General features: G+C 40.3%; 1 long non-coding RNA gene across 7 annotated transcripts in view; it reads left to right on the top strand.

The window, feature by feature from the left end:
• Nucleotides 1–21,092, top strand: part of LOC139677317 (uncharacterized) — a 250,380-nt gene that overhangs the window by 40,756 nt on the left and 188,532 nt on the right. For 6 of the 7 annotated variants that reach the window (XR_011698847.1, XR_011698852.1, XR_011698850.1 and 3 more), the window contains exons 2-3: nt 7,155–7,353; nt 15,211–15,356. This is a non-coding gene — a long non-coding RNA (uncharacterized lncRNA). Of the gene's footprint in view, nt 1–7,154; nt 7,354–9,980; nt 10,052–15,210; nt 15,357–21,092 lie in introns of those variants that run through there. The other variant, XR_011698851.1, reaches the window with a different exon arrangement.

Genomic DNA, 21,092 nt, shown 5'->3' with positions numbered 1-21,092 from the left:
TGTTTTTTTCTGTTGTCACCTGAACCAGAAGATTCTGCTGCCTGCTTATTGCACAGATACACCTCAGGTCATGCACCAAACCTGTTCTTCTATTTTTTGCTTTGTTTTTTCTTTTAAACTGATTGCATTCATGTACTCAAGCCTCTTCAACACTTCAGATCCCAAGTCAAACAGCAAATGGGAGGATGCAGAAGAAAGCCACCATGAATACACAGGTGAGAGGTGGAGTGTTCTACTTCATTCCAAAGAACAAGAATCATATCTGGTCAGTCAAGCTTTTATTCCACTCCAATTTTTATAGAAATTATTAGCAGGAAAAAAAAAAGGCGTTCAAAGCCTCCTAAATCTAAATTATATGGGCTGATTTATAACAGGAATTAAAACCCCAACACTTCCTTATTGGTTTTACTACAAGGTTAAATGCAAAAAATTAAAAAGTAAAAATACCCTACAATGCCTGATAACTCCTCCTCCTTTGAAGACACCCCTGCCTCTTTTCCTTCAGATAAGCAAATTGTAGCATATCTGAAAGAATAACTAACTTAAACTATTTTGGGCAAAGGGGAGAGAACCAATTCCTATGGCAAATTTCTTCAAACAACACTGAAGTTCCTAAGTTCTTAATTATTGAATTGGCTGGAGCTTGAATGTTTTGGATGATGTGGATCTCTCTGTAGGGATCTGAGAGCTCTAAGACAGGCAAAAATTTACTCCACTGCAGCTGCTGCATTGCTGCTCTGGTCTGGCTCTTCACAGGGACTGTGACTGAGGAGAGGGTTGGTGCCTTTTGCACCACCCTCAGTTTCTGGGTGACTTCAGGACAAGACTCCTGACAGGTCATTGTGTGGAACTTCTAATGGTGGCCAGCAGGGAAGAAGGGTATTTTATGTCATTGTGGTGGAGCCAAGAGAATAAAAACTGTGGGAAGCTGGTTGTCCAAATGATATTGGAAATCTTATCAGGTTCTGGGAGCTGCAAAACTAGTGACATTCAACCTCCAACATCTCTGGTTGCTATTCACAATGTGTACCACTTCCAGACCTGATGTTACCCTGCCAGGTCAATAAAAGAACACTCTTGTCATCCTGACATCATCTGAATTGATGCTGCCTCTCTCCTAATAGCCTTGTGTGTGCATTTAATGAAAGGAAGCATAAATTTGGAACTTTGTAAAAACACCACTTACAGCACTGTTGGTGACAGATATGTACAGGTGACCTGCTAATGTTTGGGTATCAGAGAGTGAACATCTGCCTTTTCTTAACATCGCTCTAAGAGATTATCAGCCAACACAGACAACATGGTCTGTATGATGCCCACCCTGGTGCTCAGATTGACCGGGATCAAGGTAATCAGGGCCCCTGGAATGTTTCTATGTTTTCCATATGGGGAAAGAGGAGAAAAAGTTTAAACACAAAATCCTATTGTTCCTTAACTATTACTTGCCCAAAATGAAATCACAGATTTGCTTCTTTATGAGAGCACACACATTTCGTTTCAGTGACCCAGCAGCGCACTGACCACCAAGCTGGCTCAAAGATGGGCTGTAGTCAGCCTAACCAGCCAAGCCTTAAGCACTTTTGGGAAAGATAAGCATTGCTGAAAGCTTTTCGTGTTGAGTAGGGAGCCTACAGCCATCCAATAAAAACACAGAGACTGCAGGGGTCTGGTTGCAGCCCCTTGTTAAAGCTGCAAAGCCTCCGAGGACAGTCCAATTGGATGTAAACAGCATTCCTCTGCTGGGGTGGCAAACGATACCTTCCTCCCTGCTGGGCCTCAAGATGTAGCCAAAACTTGTTTACTCTGTACTTTAGAGTTCATTGTAATCTAAATAGGGATTTTTGCAATGCAAATAGAGCTGTACAGAACGTAATACATTTTATTTATCGCTACTGTTAATTATGACAATATAACTTATCACTCATCACATAGACCAGATTGCAAAACACAATGTTTCAAACACACTTTAACTCTCAAATCATGATCAGTGAAGAGAATATATTATACTTTTAATATGCACTTTCCCCCACAGTACTTTACAATAGAATGCATAAACCCTACTTTGCAGAAAAGATTTCCAAGAAATTAAAAAAAAAAAAAAGAAATCTTGATTCATGTGCAAAGGTAGTTTCTGATTGCATAACGTGGGCTGATGTCTAAGGGATCCTTTGGTTTCCTGAAATGCCTGATTGTCCTGCCTGGTACACATACGTGGGGAAGCCTGCTATTAACTCTAAAATTCCAACTGGTAGAAGACCATTCCATAATGATCTAATGCTAACACAAATAATTGCAGTTCATCATGGCTAGAACAGTCCGTGGACTTTGCTTTGTAAAGGAACTAGAAATGCAGTGCGGAGGTGAAGGAATAGCAATGTTCACGTGAAGGAAAAGTCTCCTCTCTCCCTGGCCTGTAGGAGGTGATCTAGGTTTGCTTCTTCTATAATTTACACCTGCCATAAGATAACAATCAGGCTCAATAAAAAATGAAATTAAAATACTGCCCAGTGAAGAGGGATGAAGTGGTTAATGTTTGTTACCCTCCCTGATGCTGGACCTTGATCTTCTGACAACACCCACGTTCTCCAGGTGACACTGCAGATAAATGATTCTCTTCAGCAGGGAAAGCAAGTGATAAAGTGCTAAATACTTCACTCTCTGCTGATGGAATACCATCCTCCTATGCAGCCTAGAGGTTAGAAAACTTTTATGAGCTGATTACTGTTCCAAGGAAATGTATTTAAATTGGGTCTAAGAAACCTGGTTCTAGGAGTACTGCTAAACCATCCAGCTCTTCCTATATCCTACTGCATTTAAGATAGAGAAGCTGAGAACAGGTAATCCAGAGAGACCTGGAATCTCCACCCATTCAAGGGGAATTTCAGGACCTGACTGAACAGTTTGATCTACAGTTGGCAACATACCTGTGCTGGAAGGAAGGTGGAACTAGATGGCAGCTGTAGATCTCATCCAATCTGTCCATCTCCTTTAAACTCCCCCATTCCAATAATGCTGTGATAAATGCTGATGTGTTCTGTGTCTTACACAGCACTCATCCCCCTCATATCTGAGATGGTCTGTCCTGCAAGGGCTGCAAAAGCAAGAGCATGCCAGGAGCTCCCAGTGCCTCAGGCATCCATCTGAGTTCCCATCCAGCACATGCACCTGGGTTCCCTCCCATAATAAAAGAGCAAGAGGATTAGGTTGTGATATGCTTCTGGATTTTGGCCTAAAATGGAATTGAGGGCATGGCTGAAGAATATGAGTTGATTGAGGAGATGCTGAGTCTTTACATCTCAGATACAGCTCCAAGTGCCTAAAAGCACTGCTGATTTTAGCTGAACCTTGCTACAAGAAGTTCATTTTCAGCAATAAAATTAGTGGTGAGAGTGGCTACCATAAATGAGGGTAATGCTGGATGGAGACACTCAGAAATCAGTGCAGGTATTTGGCAAGCTGGGATATCTGACAGTGTTGGAATTATCAAAGCTGGTTTAGTATTTCCCTTGCCCGTATCAACTCCTGTAAATAATAATTTTGTTTTTGTTGATATAGTTGCAATTAGCAAAATGTTTTGTAGAGAGAGAAGTTCTGTGAATTGGGCATTTCTGCAGTATTTTCTCTGATACCTGAAATTCAGGGTGAATGGGACATATTGTCCTGCTTTGACAGTCATCTAATTTGAGCATTATGATTATACTGAAATAATGGGTCAGTGGTAGCAATATTTAGGTCTCACCAGCAGTAGAAGTTGCATTTAGATAGACAGATTGTAGTGTAAGGGCCACCATTATTGACTGTTCCATAAGATAAAGGAGTTTTTCAGTCTGTGTAGGGAGTACAAGCAGCAGCCTGAGTTTTATCTTAAATAATCAAAACCCCCAACAACTCCAAAAATAGTAGTCACTGTGGAGCAGCTCGTGTAAAGATGGAGGCAGTAAAACTGTCATTTTTGAAAATGCTTCCACAATTTATTATCTGAGTGATTAGAGAGACTGTCACAATGTAAAAGATTTGGAGATAAACTGTGCAACGTTCAAAGGTACACGGCTTGTCACAAGAGCAGTTACACTGCAGCTAAATCCTTGGTGATGTAAACAGCTGTCAGCTCTCAATTAAACAGGGATCACTCTGTGGCAGGGCTTTGCTACCTCTGGGATAAGTGAGCCTGTTGTTTCAGTTCCAGAGCATCTACCTGTGCCTAGTGCTGCTCAGAGCAGGTTGCTGGTACCAGTTCTCAATGCACAAAGTTATAAGTATTAACAGAAAAGGAAAAGCCTGGTAGTTCTTCCTCTGCCTGGGCTGCATTGCCGTGCAAGGCTCAGGACAGATCCTCGTGGCTGAAGTGCAGGCAGGGACCAGCCCAGCTGGCCAGGCTGCTGAGCAGGGGTGGCTGTGCCTGGCACTGATGGCGCCGTGGCCTCTGCCACTGCCTGTCAGTCATGGTAACACCGAATAGCACTCTCATGATCTTGCCTGAACAGAGGTAGATTGCCTTGTTTTGCTGCTCTGTCCTCTGCTTTCTCCCTGAGTAATGTATCTAATGTAGTCATGAACATCATTAGATATTTGCAACCATGTACATGCACACAAAGCAGTTTGGATTAAAATATAAATTGAATGAGCTTTACAGTATTTTCTCCAAGAATGCAGTTAAAAAAATATGATTTCCATCAACCCCAAATCATACTTTATATTCCCAGGACAGATCATTAATAGTATTTCAACCAGAATTTGATTATAATAACCCTAACCTGTTTAGTACAAGACCTGCAGAGCCTTTTATTTTTTTAACTGGATGAAAATAATAACAATGCCATCATCAAAAATGTTTTAAAAAAGGAGATATATTTGATACTGAGGTAAAAAAGACTGTAGACCAGGGTCAAATGCTTTCTATAAAGCTGCTCTTTCTGAACACCAGCATTTATGAAAGTCACATCCACTAAATCAAAGGGTCTTTCTCATGAATGTTTTATCTGATTCCAGTGTTGCTAGCACGTCAGAGGGTTGTGCTTTTTGGGAGGTTTCCAGTTGTCTGGTAGAAATCCAATTGCTTATTCATGTTAGAAATCTGATCAAGATGGAAGATACTGCAATGAGCGGAATTACCTTTTGGCTTTGATGAGCTGGTCTGAAACTGGAGGGAGAAGCGAAATTCTATTATATATAATTTTCCCTCTCCAGTTTTATTTATTTCCTTTCCCTCCTCTACATCCTTGCACTTTTCTCTGGGCATTTGGCAAATCCAGAAGTGTCATTAGTGTTTGCTCTTTTGCTGAAAATTAATTGCCTGTTTTTGAACACAACCGCTGACTCCTCCCTATCCTGCACCTCACTGACATGCCTGGATCCTTTTGGCTTGTTGCCTGGGATTGTTCTGGGCCTTGGAATATCCCCAGGGAAATCCCACTAAATTTCTCCTCTTTGAATGATCTAATGATTGTTTGAAATTGCCTGATTCTGCAGCTTCTTTCTTCTAAAATCTGAAATTTGAAGTTTTTGTGTTATATTGGACCTTGGAGAACTTTACTTTGACCAAGGTGACTTCATTTCACCTGGGCATGAAAAACTTTACTGGAAATTATATGATGTCCATGTAAAGACTGAGATATAGTTGGGCACCGGACATTTGCCTTAAAGACAAAATACAAACACCAACCCTTAGCCCACAGTCCTTATCTGTGGTACCTTGGTAATAGATGTACTGCCTTGTGCAGAGTTCAAGGCTCTCCTATTTAAAGACTGAGGGATTTTCTTGCCACAGAGTTAAAAAGAAAATGTTACTGCTGCAGCTAAAGACAACATTATTTTTATTAGTTTAAAATGTGTTGGGAGTAATTCGAACAAGTTAAAAAAAAACCACATGCATACTAGTCAATATAGGATATTTTTATCTGCTATTGTACTCTATACCATTTCTGGTTTAACCATCTTAAGCAAAAATATGCCAGACCATTTGGGCCTTAGTGTAATGATGCTGTGATTTATAACACTCTGCTTTCCATCCTGCAGCAATTACTAGAAGAGTTGATAATGGTCTGCAATTTGTTTTCCAGAACTGGGAGTAGCTGCCAGCAAGAGCCACTTGCAGGGCAAAGCAGTGGCTGTTACCCTGCCCTGTTCAGCCAGCCCAGGGAGGGCAGGGTAGTGAATCCTCTGGGGACACACCACAAAATACCTGTTGAACTGAGAGCAGCTGCTTCTTCTGAGATGGTGCAGTGGGACCCAACAGTATAAAATTAGACTTGTTATGAAATTTCTGTAAAAAAATAAGGGACCTGACTAAAATAATGGGGAATTTATCAGTTTTTCTACCCTTCAGTTCACTCACATCCTTTTAAGACATGTCCTTGATTCCATGAATTAAGTGACACCGCCCTGTTTTTAAGAGCTTATGGCTCTAGATGTTGGTAGAAGTTCCTTGTACTGGAATTTACTGTAAGCTTTTGTTATAGTTATATGGAATCTTTATAATCCGTGGGGTTTGAGATGTTTCCTGTTTTGAACTGCTTTCTTGATGACCTTGGTGTCAATGTATTGAAGCACAACACACAATTTTCAGAAGCTGGTGCTGCCCAGCTGTGACAGCTGTTTATCAGCTGCCAAGGCATGAGACCCTGTGAATGTCACTGCAAAGAACAAATATTTGTCTTCAGATACAGGATGATTTCATACTTAATGAAAACTTCTGGGTTTCCATAACTATCAGCAAGGTTCATTTAGTTCTTTTCTATAGGAAAGAGGTTGTAGGCTACAGAAAAGTAGTTTGACAGAAGGTGTCATAGCCTAGATCTTGGTAAATGTGCAGAGTAGGATTTCAGCAGGTAATGAACTGAGAGTGTTAGATGATATACAAATATTTTTCAGACTGAGAAAAAACTTTTTGTCATGTCTAAGAAAAGGAGAAATTTGGTCTATATGTTGTCATTGGAGAATGAAAACCCTGCATTTGACTTTGTATCTGTCTCCTCTTCTGCTGGTTCTCCTCATGTGTTTTCACTCTGCTCAGCCTGTGCTCAGTACCTGGTATTTTTCATGAGCTGTTATATGAGTGACTGTCTGTTACTGGAGCATAATAAATATTGATTCTATGATTCTAAATTCTTTAGTTTTAGAATGGTGAAATGGACTTGTACTCTACTTTTTTAAAGGAGAACAGTTAAATGGTTTGCCTTCCTCGAAATATACCATTTTCCTGTAAGATGTCTGGAAAGAGAGAGAGCAATCCTATTGGCATTCCCACTGGTGAAAAACAAACATAAGGATCTGGATCACATCCAGTAACAGACCTAAAACCAGTCTTGTGTCAAGACAATGTAACCACCGGGGGATTGCAAGTGCCAAGTACAGGTAAGAGCTCTGCATTATTACTTCTTTCTTCTCTCTGCTTTCTTTCACACATACAGTCATATTTGTGAGCACTCTCTCCTACAATCTCCAGAGTCAGTGGGATTCCCAGTCAGTTTTCAACCAGAAAAGACTGTGGGCACTTTAATGCACTTTCACTTTGACAGGGAGGCATGAATGTTTTCTTACCATCCTTCTCACTGTTACCAGCAGCAGCACTTCCCTCCTCCCCCCCCCCCCCTTTCACTTTACTCCTAAACACTTCTGAAGGATTCTACTGAGGTCAATCATGAGTAAGTAACAAAATAATCAGGTATTAATTATGATTAAGAACAAAGTCCAAAGTGTGATTCATAGTTCTTCAGTTCATCTAGAGTAAATAGGACCTTATCTGTGGAGCTGCTCAGATTTTTTGCTTCAGTGACATGTGGAAAGTATAGCTCAAGATCTTAGAGGAAACTTTGAACCCACTGTACCAGTTCAAACAGGTTTGTGGCCTTTGGCTTTTCAATCTCTTGGTTCACTGTTAGATTTGAATGATTGCCAAGGAGTGTAAAAGCCTGGAAACTGGATATTAATCTTGAAACTCTTCTTCAGATTCTTTTCCCAAGGAAGATGTTACACATTAAACATTGCCCATCCATCTGGACAAGGAAGTGTTTTACACTTTCATTTCAACTCTTCTTCTCAATGAGAATGGAGGAAACTCAGTACCTTGCAAGAGTAGACACGGAAGCTACAAAGCAATATGAAGATGTCATTGCTTAAATGACTACATGGTTATTTTCATTAAAAATAGGGCTTTGCACTCATGTGAAACCTTTCCAGTAGCAGTATCAAAATGGTTTTCAATTTATGATTCACAAAGAAAGCACATACTTGTATCTTATTTTTGTGGCTTCACAGAATAAGATGTGCTTTGGGTGGGAAGAGTTCTTGATATTATAATGCCCCAACTTGCCTAAGAGAAAATATTAGCTATGTGTTTATATATTATTTGAGTCACTATTACATTTCCATCAACCTTTTGAGGAAACAGGGATTTGAATGATGGTTTTGTTTTGGTTCAGAATAGATGTTAGTAATTCTGTATTTTCTATGGAAGAATATTGGAATTAAGAATACTTTATTAAAAATACATTTTTATATTGGAAGTTCAGCTCATAATTCACATGTTTTTGAAAACTCTACCTTGCATGGCAACCTTTCAGTTTTTTACCCAAATGATTCCTGTTGGTTTAAGAACTGCCAGTGCTTAGTTGATACGAAATGCAGACAAATAGAACAAATAAAAAAAACAAGTCACTCTTCCCATGTATATCTGCATATAAGTAATACTTAAGATTTATGCCTGGTATTGGTTTAGCTATAGTATATGCAGAATGTGGGTAGTTTAACCATAGCCTGGTTATTAAACTGAATTTCCTTTTTGTGCATTTATTTAAATGACAAAAATTGGTGGTTCCATTCATCCACAGAAGAATGCAGTATCAGGATCTTCTCAAGTCCTTCATAGGCCTTGAACTTAGTCCTATTCTAAGGACAATAACATCAGTTTTTCTTTCTGAAAGATTTTAAGATCTGAAGTGAGCTGTCCCTGATTCCAGTACATTTGAGTTTGGACCCAAGTCGTTCCCTGATAGTCTCCGAGCAGGTCATGAAGGAAAGCCCAACATAACTCATAACTGGGGTGAGCAGACCGAAAGGAAAGTGTTCAGCCAGAAAACCTGTGTATGTCTGAAGGGTGGTGTCTTCATCCAGTGCAAATCAGAGTAGGTCCACCACATTTAGGATTTGCTGCTTCATTTCCTGAATCTGTGCTCATTTACCCTGGTTTTGGTCTGAACCTTTGCTCCTGACAGGCCTATAAAGACCAAACCGTATTTGCAAGTCTAATAATGTGACTGAAACTGGTAATTACTATACATACTTCTAGAAGATCTATAATACAATTAGCAGCTACTTTGAGTTGCAAAATGACAATAAGAGAAGATTTATGTGCTTCCCTTTAACTTAAGCATGGTTTACTTTGATAAATACAATTCTGAGATAAGTATAAATGCGTATTGCATTGGGCAATCTTCCCTGTGACACTGAGATATGTATTACCTCTTTGCTCCAATTATCCCAAATGATGTTGCTTTCCCTTTTTCTCTGCTTTGATTATCTTTTTAAGTGTTCTGTACCACCCTTGCCAAAGGGGTGCAATTATCCCTACAGGTTAAACCTCTTGACTTTGGGTGGAGAAGTTGTGTAAATGTGTTGCCAGTGTGGCGGCTCCATGAATCAAACTTTCTACCCTTACATAACTTCTTCCATTAAAATCCCTCCTGAGAGTCTGGGGAAGCCTTGGTTGTTTGGGTAAGAAAATGACTGAATCCAGTGAGCAAGAAAGCTCCTCCCATCATGGTCTGCCTGGTCCCTCACCATGGCTGTGCTGCCAAAGCTTGTTGCTGGTCTGCCTCTTTTGATCCTGAATGCTCCAGTGCAGAGACAGTGTCCACCACTGCAGCCTTTGGACAATCATTTACCACTTCTCTAGGCTTCATTAAGCAGAAACTGGTCTGAAGTACTGAATGCACAGTGAGCAGGGCCTTCCTAGACTTTGAAACTCAAGGCAGGAGCCCAGCTGACAAGTCCAACTGTTTATATCTCAAAAGCCCAGAGGAGTCTCAGTTTTTAAAGGCCAGCTCCACCACAGGTGAGTGCTTCCTGACACAACTTTAGCAAAAAAGATGTGTGAGAAGGCCCTCACAAGGATTTCACCCCTTTCAGGCATGGTTCTCCAGCAGGACCAATGACTTGAGTTCTTCTGAGGGATAGAATTGCAGAGCTGATTACAGGGATGTTAATTCTGTTGAGGGTCTTCCTTGCTTTCTAACCATATCTAATATGGTGAAGACAGATTTATTCCATTGCCTTTCAAGCCCTCTGTGCTCAGAAGGGATTAAGATTTAAACCTTCTACTGCCCCCTTAAAGAAGGTGGAGTGAACATCAAAACAGCCATGCAACTGAAAGTATGGCTGAAGCTCATAAAAACCTGTTCTCTTGAAACCTCCTTGGTACTGAGCTCACTGCATGAGGAATCCCTCTGTGAGCTGCCAGCCTTCAGCTCCATTGCACTGATGTGCAGTTCACTGATGAGAAGCAATACTAGATGCACTTATGATAAACTCTGTGTTGGATCTCTAATCTCTGCAGGGCTGTGCTTATTTGCAATGGGGGAGCAGACTACGTGCTGTGCAGCACTGCACACCTGGTTAGGTAAGGGCTAAGATGCCAAAGAAAAGATCATGACAATAATAATGATGATGATGATGATAATGATAAAAATAAAATGACGTAATTGGAAAATCACCCGTGTTACCTTTGCTTAGTCTGAGCAATTTAGAGAAAAACTCCCAGTTCCCAAATGTTGGATTGAGAAAGAAAGTTCCAGACAGCAAAATTAGAGGCGTAGTTACAATTTATTTAATAATGGAGTGGCTTTTTGGACGAAAAAGAGGAGATGCTTGAGATTTAAAGCACTGACGTTGCCTGAAGCAGAGCGAGTGAATTGATGGTAATGTGGAACTCTGGGTTTGACTCCTCAGAGGTGTAAGGGGATCAAGTGTTTGCTGTTTCAGCTGCTTATAAAAGAATCTCTGATTTCTTCACGAACGTTTACCTATTGCCACAGTTTCAATCCCAGGTCACAAAGATTTTCACTATTTTCCAGAAACGTGTTAGACCTAATGAAAGCTTTTTTTCTGATTTTGATAGGACTTTGAAAAAAAAAACCCTTGACGGACAACAAGCTTTAACATCTGTATTTTCTGGTTCACTCTTGTAATAGTAGTGCTGCTTTCCCTAAAAGCTGCAGGATGATCTGGGACCTCATCCAACTTATGCTGAAGTCTTTCCACTCAAATAGAATCCTTGGTGAAAAAAATTAGATGTGATTCCTAAGTAAATAGAATGCACTGTCTGTGATGGGTCTTGTAGTTACTCTTGCATTTGTTCCAAAGCCTGGTAAAGGACATGTAGGAGAACTGCACAGTATCACTGGCCTTTGTTTAAATTCTATGCATTTTATTTTGCACATTTTTTTAATATAAAAAATGGAGCAGGAAATTTATGAAAATACAGGCCATGTCAACATAGCTCAATTTCTCAGCTTGTCATCTTGTCTCAGTTCTAACTGGGAGGGCCTGAAGAAGGCCCTATGGCCAACTTGTCAGCTCCAATCTCCCCTTCTACTCTTAGCGGATATTTTATTAACACTTTTTAAGAGCGTTTTTTATTTATTTTTTAGTCTACATGCTGAGGCAGCAGCCAGTTTGGTTTTCATCTTTCTCTCCGCTTGTACTCTGCTGCCTGAGAGAGAGGTTGGCTTTTCTACCATCAGAGTCCACAAATCACAGCAAAAGGGATTGTTGCAGTTTTCATAAATGCGGTGTTACTTGAAAATTATAGAGTGCAAGTGCTTATTGCAGTTGTGTGCAATGGCTGTAAATTGGGCCCTGTATCTTTCTGGTGACAGTCATTCCCGCAATAGACCTTTTAGGAAATTGGAAGGGAAATTAAACAAGAGTAAGGGGTAGCTTTCCTTTTATCTTTGACATGCCTTCCTGCAATCCTTATCTATCATAATCAGGCAGAGATGTTCCTGACATGGTGGTGGATTTAGATGTTGTCTGTTTCTGGAGGTACAGACTGCTGATCCTGCTCGCTCTTTGAAGCACATCAGTTGACAGGGTCTACAGATACATAAAATTTTATGAATGATGGACAAGGATGATGCAGCACCAGTGGAATATATAATTTATCCATTTTCACTCTTCATTCATTTAAAAATCAGCTTTCTCAAGGCCATTTAAAATTTTTGAGCTGAACACACTGTGTCCTTAGGTAGGGAATGGTTTACAGAGAAGATTGAGTGGTCAGTAAAGGAAGGCTGCATGGTGACTTCATTTCCCTTGCCCAGGAGATAGAAATGAATGAACTGAATACTCTGTGATCCCCTTTGCTGGCTATCTGGACTGTGGATCCAGGCATGAGGAGTGAACAAGCCTACCTGTTAGGTTTCTAGTCCTTGAAGGATGTCCATGGAGGCAAGGGCAACTGTGATTGTCTGATCATCTTATCCACTGGCCTAACTGCCTGAGCCAGTGCAAAGGATTGTAGGTAGTGTATAGAAAACTAATATATTCTTCTATTATACAAAATTATATACATATATATATATAGTTTTGTACATAACATGTATATGTTATGTATAATATATAAGCTAATACCTATATGATCCCACCTTTCCATCCTGAATAAGGAAGAAAAGTGCAAATGCAAGGTGCTTTTTGGGACTCAGTGCCTCCTTGAGGTGCTGAATGTTACTCATCACCCTGTGTGCTGGGATGTGCCCAGTCCTAATCCAGCCCTGAAGTCCTGGCCTTCCTTCAAGTTTGCTTTGATGGGAAGGGCTGCTCACCTAACCTTACCTTTCTCTTCGCCACAGAGCTTGCCTGAAATGAACTCTGTGTTGACACTTGTGCAGGCAAAAAGCCTCTGCATGGAAAGGAAAGGCCTTTTTATATCTGTTTTACAGAAGAACAACACATGTTAATTCTGGCTATGGAGGGTCCTCTAGGCCCACACCTCTGACACGCCCAATATAAAGACAGTTTTAACAAGCACTTACCCTTAAGGATGGGAGTGCTCAGTTTTATCACCTCACCACACCCCAGTCCTGGTTCCTCCAGGCCCTGTTAGAACAACCAGGTTCATTCCCTGTGTGCCTTAAGTGCTTGCCATGCTGAGGTTGGTGTTCCTTAGCAGTCACTTGCTCCATGATACTGCAAGAAAATTATCAGGTACAAAAGCACATTTTTGCACAAGTTGGAGAGAATCAGTGAATGCTGGAAAATTATATATTTAACACCCTCACCATCTCTAACCAAACCAGAAACCTGCCCTTGAAACACCTGTGCCTCTCTGGCACTGCTGGTGCCAGTGGAACAATGTGGAACCAAACCCTCAGACACACCTGGTGGGAACTGGCACAGCTCTATGGTTGGACTTACCACTCTGCCAGGGCAAAGCCTTGCTCACTCTATGCCATGTTCAAAGGAGCTTGGGGAAATTAAAAAGCAGTGATTTCCTTATCTTTGCTATTAGTATTTCTTTTGATTACTCTGAATGACAGATCCCAAGAAACCAGATTTGCTTTTGATCTTTAATACCATATATTTACTTTTCACTAAGTTCAAACTAGGAAAAACTATAACTCAATTTCACTTTTTTCTGTCCCCTATTTGTTTGCATGTATGAACACAGAGCTTCAATGTTCAGGCTGTAGATGATGCCAAGGAAAATTGAAGTCCAAACCAAGAAGCTGCTTTCACTGGAATTTAGAAAAACAAACAGAAAGCTTTCTGTTGCTTGTTTTATTTCATTTTCAATAAATCTAAATTTTGGGTCAACTCAACCTGACAGTATTTATCTAAATAAAAATGAGATGGTTATGGGCATGAGAGCTGAACCTTACATCAGAGGAGGAGGAGATTTTGAATAGTATTTGGCTAGGAAGAAGGCAAGTGTCTGAAGAAGAGGATTTGAAGGCCTTGCCATGTTCCACTGAAGTGGGTATAAATTTTATCATTACCTTTGAAGCAAGTAGAATCAGACTCTAAATTAATGATTCTGCATTACTTAATAACTCTTACTCAAATCTAGTGCTTCTGGCTAACTTCAGTTTTCAGCTGGAGAGCTAACTGGAGGGGTTATTTGGAGTTGCCTTAAACCTATATGCTGCTAAATGATTTACTGGATATTTAGATACCTATAATCCTGGAATGAGACCTACTGGGATATAAATCCCTGAAGCTCACAAGCAGTTAAATAAGGAGTAAAAGGGAAAAGAAAAGCCCATCTAATCCTTTCCATGCTAAGTTATATAATAGGACAAAATTGGAAAAATCCATCTTCCACACCGAATAAAGAGTGATTACAAATGAAGGGAAGAACATTATCCAAAAATATTGGAAATTGAAGTACTATGATCAAATAGAACAACACACAATTCCTGAAAGAAAGGGAAACTGCATAAATATTTATGTATGTGTTTTAAAGGGTCTGTACTGTTGCTAAGTAGAGTTCCTTCTGCACATGCTTTTATCAAAATTTTAGTGAACCGAATTCCATACTTTTATTGCAAAGTTTTCCTTTTTTCTGTGCCAGGAGAGCATATACAAAGCTCTCATAAGGAGAGCAAAACCATGGGGTGGATTTGCTGCAGTCTGTGAAACTTCTTCTGCCTTATTGAGAGCAAATATGGCCTGAATTGCCCATGATGGGAGTTTAGCTGCCTGTCTCCAAAGTGGGCAGGAGAAAGCTGCCTGAGGGCTTCAGTGGCCCAGGAACCAGGCCCTGGGACTATTCTCCTTGCTCTGTGTTTTCCATTCCTCATGGGCTGGTAATAAAATTTTCATTGTAGACGGGCAAGATCCACAGTTTGGATTGCGTTGAGCCAAAAAAACTGGTTTTGAAGGACTTAAGTGTGATTCAATGTTGATCCAAAACACTGCACAATGCTGAAGAAAAGAGGAAAGTTTAAGGTTATAGGATGGTGCTTTGCACAGCTGTTGCTGAAAGGGGCAAACTGTTCATTTGATGGAGTGTGTGAGGCTGTGGGCAGGGAGGTATCTCTTGAGCTGAGGTTTATTGGATGCACTGCAGTGATCCTATGGGAAAGGAAGTAACACACTTCCATCCCAATTCCCAAAGTGTTCCTGAAAGAGCCAACTGCTGAACTGACTGTGGTACTTCCACTACCTTGTCTGGTCATTCTGAAATTGATTTCACAAATATTTCATGTGTTTTAGGTGGGCTGATGAGGAAGAGACAAACTCCAAGATGAATTGATTCTACCTTTGCTCCGCTACAGAGACTTATCACCTTAATATTGCAGAAGCTCAGCTGCATCCTGTGGTCCTGATGCTACAAAATTAGTAGCAGTTCCCTCAGTAAGGTGACTTACATGGGAGTAATGACAAACATTGCAGGATCTGGCCCTGCACCACTACTGTATAAGTGTAATTTTGTACAAATAGTCACATTCACGTGCAACCAGTGGATGTGTTGCTTTGATCACTTAACAGAATTAGCAGAGGCAGGTAATTAGTTGTGGCTAGTGTTTGCCCAGTATTCACAAGTAGAAGCAGATCATGGTTCCTCTGCCTCTGGGGCTGTCTTTGTATAATTTCCTTTGTTTGGTAACACAATGTACATTCCAGACGTTGGAGAAGAGTCATATAACCCCTTTGTGGTGGAATCTGTTTGTTAGTACCCTAGTAGAGCTTGTGTGAATGTATTTGTGGTCTGTCCCTGCCCACTGACCTGGGATGTGCATCTGTGTGGGAGAACCAGTGGGCACCTGCCCATTTCAGGACACAGCAAAAAGTCTTGGCCAAATGTGAGGTGTGCTAAAGTCATGTATTGCCCAGACTACTCCAAATCTCAAGGCAATTTTGTGTGAGTTGTGGGGTTGGTGTTTCCCTTGATGAGTTTTATTCCACAATAGGCATTATTGAAATGGAGAAGTGAGGGAGTTCACAGTGCAGACTTTCTTATGTCCTCTCCTGGTGCCTCAGTATGAGTTGCTAGAGACTGGCTGTTTGATGAGCCTGGAGGACACATAGCAAAGCCATCAGCCCTTCTGGAACTTACTGCTGGGTCAAAAGGGTTTCCTGAGAGGCTTTTTTTCTTGGAGATGCACATTTTAAGAGCTCCTCCAACAAATACCAACAAAAGCAGAAGCAGATAAATGTTAAGCTTCCTTTGCATTCCACAAGAGGTCCCAGCTGGTCTTTCTCTTCCAGCAGTAACCCCTGGGGCAGAAGGCAATGCTTTTTATTTCCTCTCACAGTATGCAAAACAGAACCATAATAAGGCTTGACACAGTCGATCTCTGTGTGTAGTTCAGGGGGTTCCCTAAAAATTGCACTGGATGCAGGGTGGTCTAAGACTTTCTAAACACTTTGGCTGAAATTCTATTCAAAGTTTTATCACAAGGCTTTGCATGTGGATTAATTTTAACCATAGTTTCTATTTCACCTCTATTACTGATTTTTAAGGCCAGCAGGAACCATTACAATCATCTTGGCTGAATCCCATAAGCCAGAGGATTTTGTTTAGTGATTCCTGCATGGAGCTTGTGGTAGAGCTTGAGCACATGGTTTAGAAAGGCATTCAATCTGGATTTAAAAACTCAAGTGACAGGGACTTTGCCCTGGATAGTGTACTACCCACCCTGGCCTGTTCTTTTGGATCAGTTGTCTCAGTTACAGAGTTTAGGCTGTACCAGAAAAGAAGGCAAAAGAAGCAGTGTCTCCCTCCACAACCTTGGTCTCAGATGAGACTAAGAATTGTATATATTGAGATTTGCTTTTTAAAAATCAGTACACTAGTGTTTACAGGACTTGAAAGAAATATACATTAAAACAAGTCTACCTGAAGCTTTTTCTTTAAAATATTTGCAGTGAGGTGCCTATGTGTTTTAAAACCTGTCAATTTTCTGGCAGTTGAAGTGTTTATTTATGTACTTGAGGGCTTGATTCTGGGCATTAGATAAGTTGGGAAAAACAGCTGCTGTTTAGCAAGCAGACACAGAACTAAGAGTTTACAATTTGCTTTCAAAGAAAAAAATGTGTGTTGTACGTGCTGAAAAAGTGTCTTGATCTATGTTGTCTGTGCTGCAATCAACCTCTGCCTACTGAGACCTGTAGCCTTGTGTTCTGGTCAAACCCTAGTGAGCTTGTTCTGAAAGCTTGCTGAGTCCATTGCACTCATTTCTGGGTTGATAAATGGGGTCCCAATATTCAGATTTCATCCTATGCTTCTTTGCTCCTTCAAAGAACACATGGCACAAGCTGCAGAGCAGTGGCCTCAGCCTTTGCTGACCTCTTGGCAGTGGTGTTTTGGCAAGGAGCAACATCACCTTGTGCCTTCCTTGTTAGGTTGGGCCATTGCAGGAGTGTTTCCTTTGGCATCAAGGAGTGCTGGAGGGCTCCTTGGAAATGTGCTGGCTCTGAGCAATGACAGCAAGTCCATGCTCTCTCTACTAGTCCTCTTTCAACAGGACAAACAGAGGGCAGGGCACACAAAAATTATGTAATATTAGACAAGTCCAGGTTAAGGTCCTGTGATAATGAAAGAAACATTGCTCATAAGAGCAGTCACTCTCTTAACTGCTTTTTTTCTTTGCTTTTTGGTTTGTTTGATTTGGTTTTGGTTTTAGTTTTTGTGGGTGTTTACTCCATAAATGTCTTGCCAAAGTTCAGGTGGGAAGTCTATGCTAACAAGCATGGGGAAGGAAGAAAACATCAGCTGAAGCCCAAGTTAATACTTCCCCATTTATTCAAGAATTTGGTTGTGGATGAGAATAATAATTGCATCAATAGTAGTTGATTAGCCATTAATATCTGTAGCAGCTGTTAAGCCACTGGGAACATATAAATTGGGTAACTGGTATAACACTTGCTGAGTGCTGCTTGTCTTCAGCAAACCTTAAGGAACAACCAGGAGCACAAGTGTTCTAAGGTGCTGCTACTTCATCTGTGTGACACACATGTACTTGATCCTCGTGATGGAAGCCAAGAAAAAAGTAGTTTCCTAAATTTCTCCTGTAATGTATCAAAGCATAAAAATCAGTTGTAACAATTTTTAGGGAATTTTAAGCCTCTTCTCTGCTATTTTAGTCTAGTTTTTACTAAAACAAAGTTACTTTCCTGATGAAAAATGGAACATCTTTGGACTTCCTTGAACTGAATTCAAGTTGTCTTGGTGTTTTATTGTCAGTAAGTAAAAGAAAAAAAATTGCATCCTTTGTAGGCTTATCCATCACCTGAACATCCAACCTTTCAATATTTAGCTGATATTGGCACTATAATGTTTCAGTGTCTTTAATAAGGAGAATTTTACATGTTTTACACGGTACTTGCCTTAAAAAATACCTGGTCTAGTTGAAAGGTGTCTCTGCCCATGGCAGGAGTTGGAACAAGATGACATTTAAGGTCCTTTCCAACCCAAACCATTCTATGATTCTATGAAAAGGTTTTTATTTATTATTATTACAGTTGTTCTCTATGCTTACCTGAGAGAATATTTGAATCACCACATGATGCTGACTAATTTTTAATTATATGTACATGTCAATGTAGTATGTAATTACTTATGTAGAAATTAAGTCTCTAGGACAGAGAGACGTATTTATCACAGTTAACTGGTAAAAGTGAGAATGGTCATCTTCATGTGGAAATAAGAAATCAGAGGGAGAAACCTCTGCATTCAATTTCAGGATTTATATATGTCCTGGATTATGTAGGATTTCATTGCCTCTGAAAATGTTCATTGCTGGCTATGGACATCCTCAGCTTCCCCAACAGAAGTCCCATTGATATTACTGGGAACGTGGCTGTTCCCAGTGTGTGTTGGTCTGTGACATACACACTGCAGCTCTTCTGCAGGTGTGATTTTCTCTGACCCATTCAGAGGACAATAAGTGAGAAGTTTCTCAAGGCTCCAGTTATTTCCATCTGGTAAAGGAAGGATGCACTTGACACAGGTGTCTGCTGGCCTTTTCAACTCTAAATGGCCAATCTCCAACTGGCTCAATGGTGGGACTATTCACACAGGAAGAGCAACAGCCCTGTGTGCACATTTCCTTTCAGAGCAAATCTTCATGCCATGAAGAACCAGCTTGAGATATTGCAACATGCTTTGGATTGAATTGTTTATCTACAAAAAAAAGTTTGATGCAGATATTTGTTGCCCATTTCATTTTATATAGCCCGGAAAAGCTATTTATTGTGTGCTCTAAACTCTGAAATCAGTAGTCCCAGAGCAATGCCCTCTGTTTTTTAATTTTAAACTGAAAAGCACCCAGCATGCTCTACCTTTGCTTCTTGGGTTTTGTCTTTTCATTAATTTTTTTTCCTAACACAGACAAGCCTTAAGCACAGGTGGCTGCTGTGGTTCTTTATTTCTGCTGATAGCTATTGACCTGCCAACTGACTATTCTCTTGGTAATAGTAAACAGGTTCCTAATGGTTAAACTTCCTTACATTTAAATTCTGTAGTCCAAAAATAATCCAGTATTTTATTAACCAGGGAACATATTATTAAACACATACATCATTCTTACCAGGCTCTACCTCTGTAAACCTAAGTAGTTTTAGGACAATGTTTCAGGGATTTTTTGGGGGGCTTTTGTGTGTTTTTTGTTTGTTTGTTTTTGTTTTGTTTTGTTTTTAAATTTTGGGATAGGCTTCCAAACAATGAAAATTAAAAATTAATTGAGTGACTGGTATGCAAGCAGAAAGTCTGGAATATAGAAGCTATACACAGTTTTGACAGCGTGTTTGAAACTACATGAGAAAGAGTATCTGACAAACAGCAGACTCCTTGCTGGTTATGATAGACTCAGAAGTCAATAGTTGATTTCAAGGAGTATATTTCTCTGGATTATCTTGGTTTATATGAGTTGTGACACCTAGATTTTTCATTTTTTGCTATTTGCATAACTTGTTTGAGTTATAAAAATCCATTATACTTTCTCAGCTATTAAAAGAAAGGCAAGATCTTCCTGGCATCAGCTGGATGACCCTTTGAGTTCAATGCTTATGAAAATCTCAGAGCTTTCATATGTTAATGTGATCTGGGCAAGACCCCTCCCAGTATAGCCAAACCATATGGAGTTTATAGCCCAGTCAGTACATGGGAAATGACATTCTGTCCTGCAGGATGTGGGAATGCTTTCCTTGACTTTGTGAATCTTGTGAATGAGTGTTCCTGCTCGGGGAGCTGTCACGCTGCTGTCACAGCCTCGGCTGCAGCTCAGCCCAGCTCTGCTCAAGCTCTTGCACACGCTGCTCTGCCAAAGCACTTCAGCCTTCACCTACAGCATCCTTGTTTTTCCATTACTAAGAGTTTCCTAAACATACAGAGCCAAAGAGACATATTAACACAGGCCTGCAAGCCAGAAGGCACAGCATGTCTCTGTGACCAGGAAACACGCTCAGGATTTAACAATGGATGGAGTTATCCGTGTTTGTTTTTCACCTGAGTTCATCTTGGCCACCTTAGTTAATATCATTTAGGTCACCTAATATGTTATATAAGTGAACTGTAGCTGGACAGCATGTCCAAATATCCTTTTCCCACAATAGTGGGAAAAGACAGTTTTACTTTTCCTCTCATTGCCTCAGTTGGATGTCACTCGGGTACGATCCTGTCCTGTTGTGCTCTTCTGAAAGGTCTGCAGGTTCAGCAGCAGTGGCCCAACTCATCTGGATACCCCTTTGCATGGCTAAAAATCTGAGTATTACTACAATCAGTAATTTTTACCATTGGCATGGTGTGCTGCTTCTCTTCAGTGAAAGTGTGGTTTCCTTTTTTTTTCAAAATACATCTCTACTCTGCATTGAAGGATGTGTATTTTTCTACCTGACCAAATCAAAAAAGTTCTAAATAGGATTTTCTGGATTGCCCCATTCTTTAAATCACCCAGGGCCACAAATGAGCAATCTCAATGAAGAATAAGGAAGAGGAGATAGTGAACTAAATGGCATTGAAGATCAAATGGCCTAAACTGTGGTCTGGGACAAATTGTGGTTGTGTTGTTGGGGTTTTTATTTATTTGTTAATTATTAATGACAAAAGACTGCTTATTCTAAAATATTTCCTTATTTGTCTGAATGATCACAAT

The sequence above is a fragment of the Pithys albifrons genome, chromosome 12, assembly GCF_047495875.1.
Source record: "Pithys albifrons albifrons isolate INPA30051 chromosome 12, PitAlb_v1, whole genome shotgun sequence".
NCBI lineage: Eukaryota > Metazoa > Chordata > Aves > Passeriformes > Thamnophilidae > Pithys > Pithys albifrons.
Note: the sequence above shows the minus strand (reverse complement) of the source record. Positions and strands in the feature narration are given on the sequence as shown.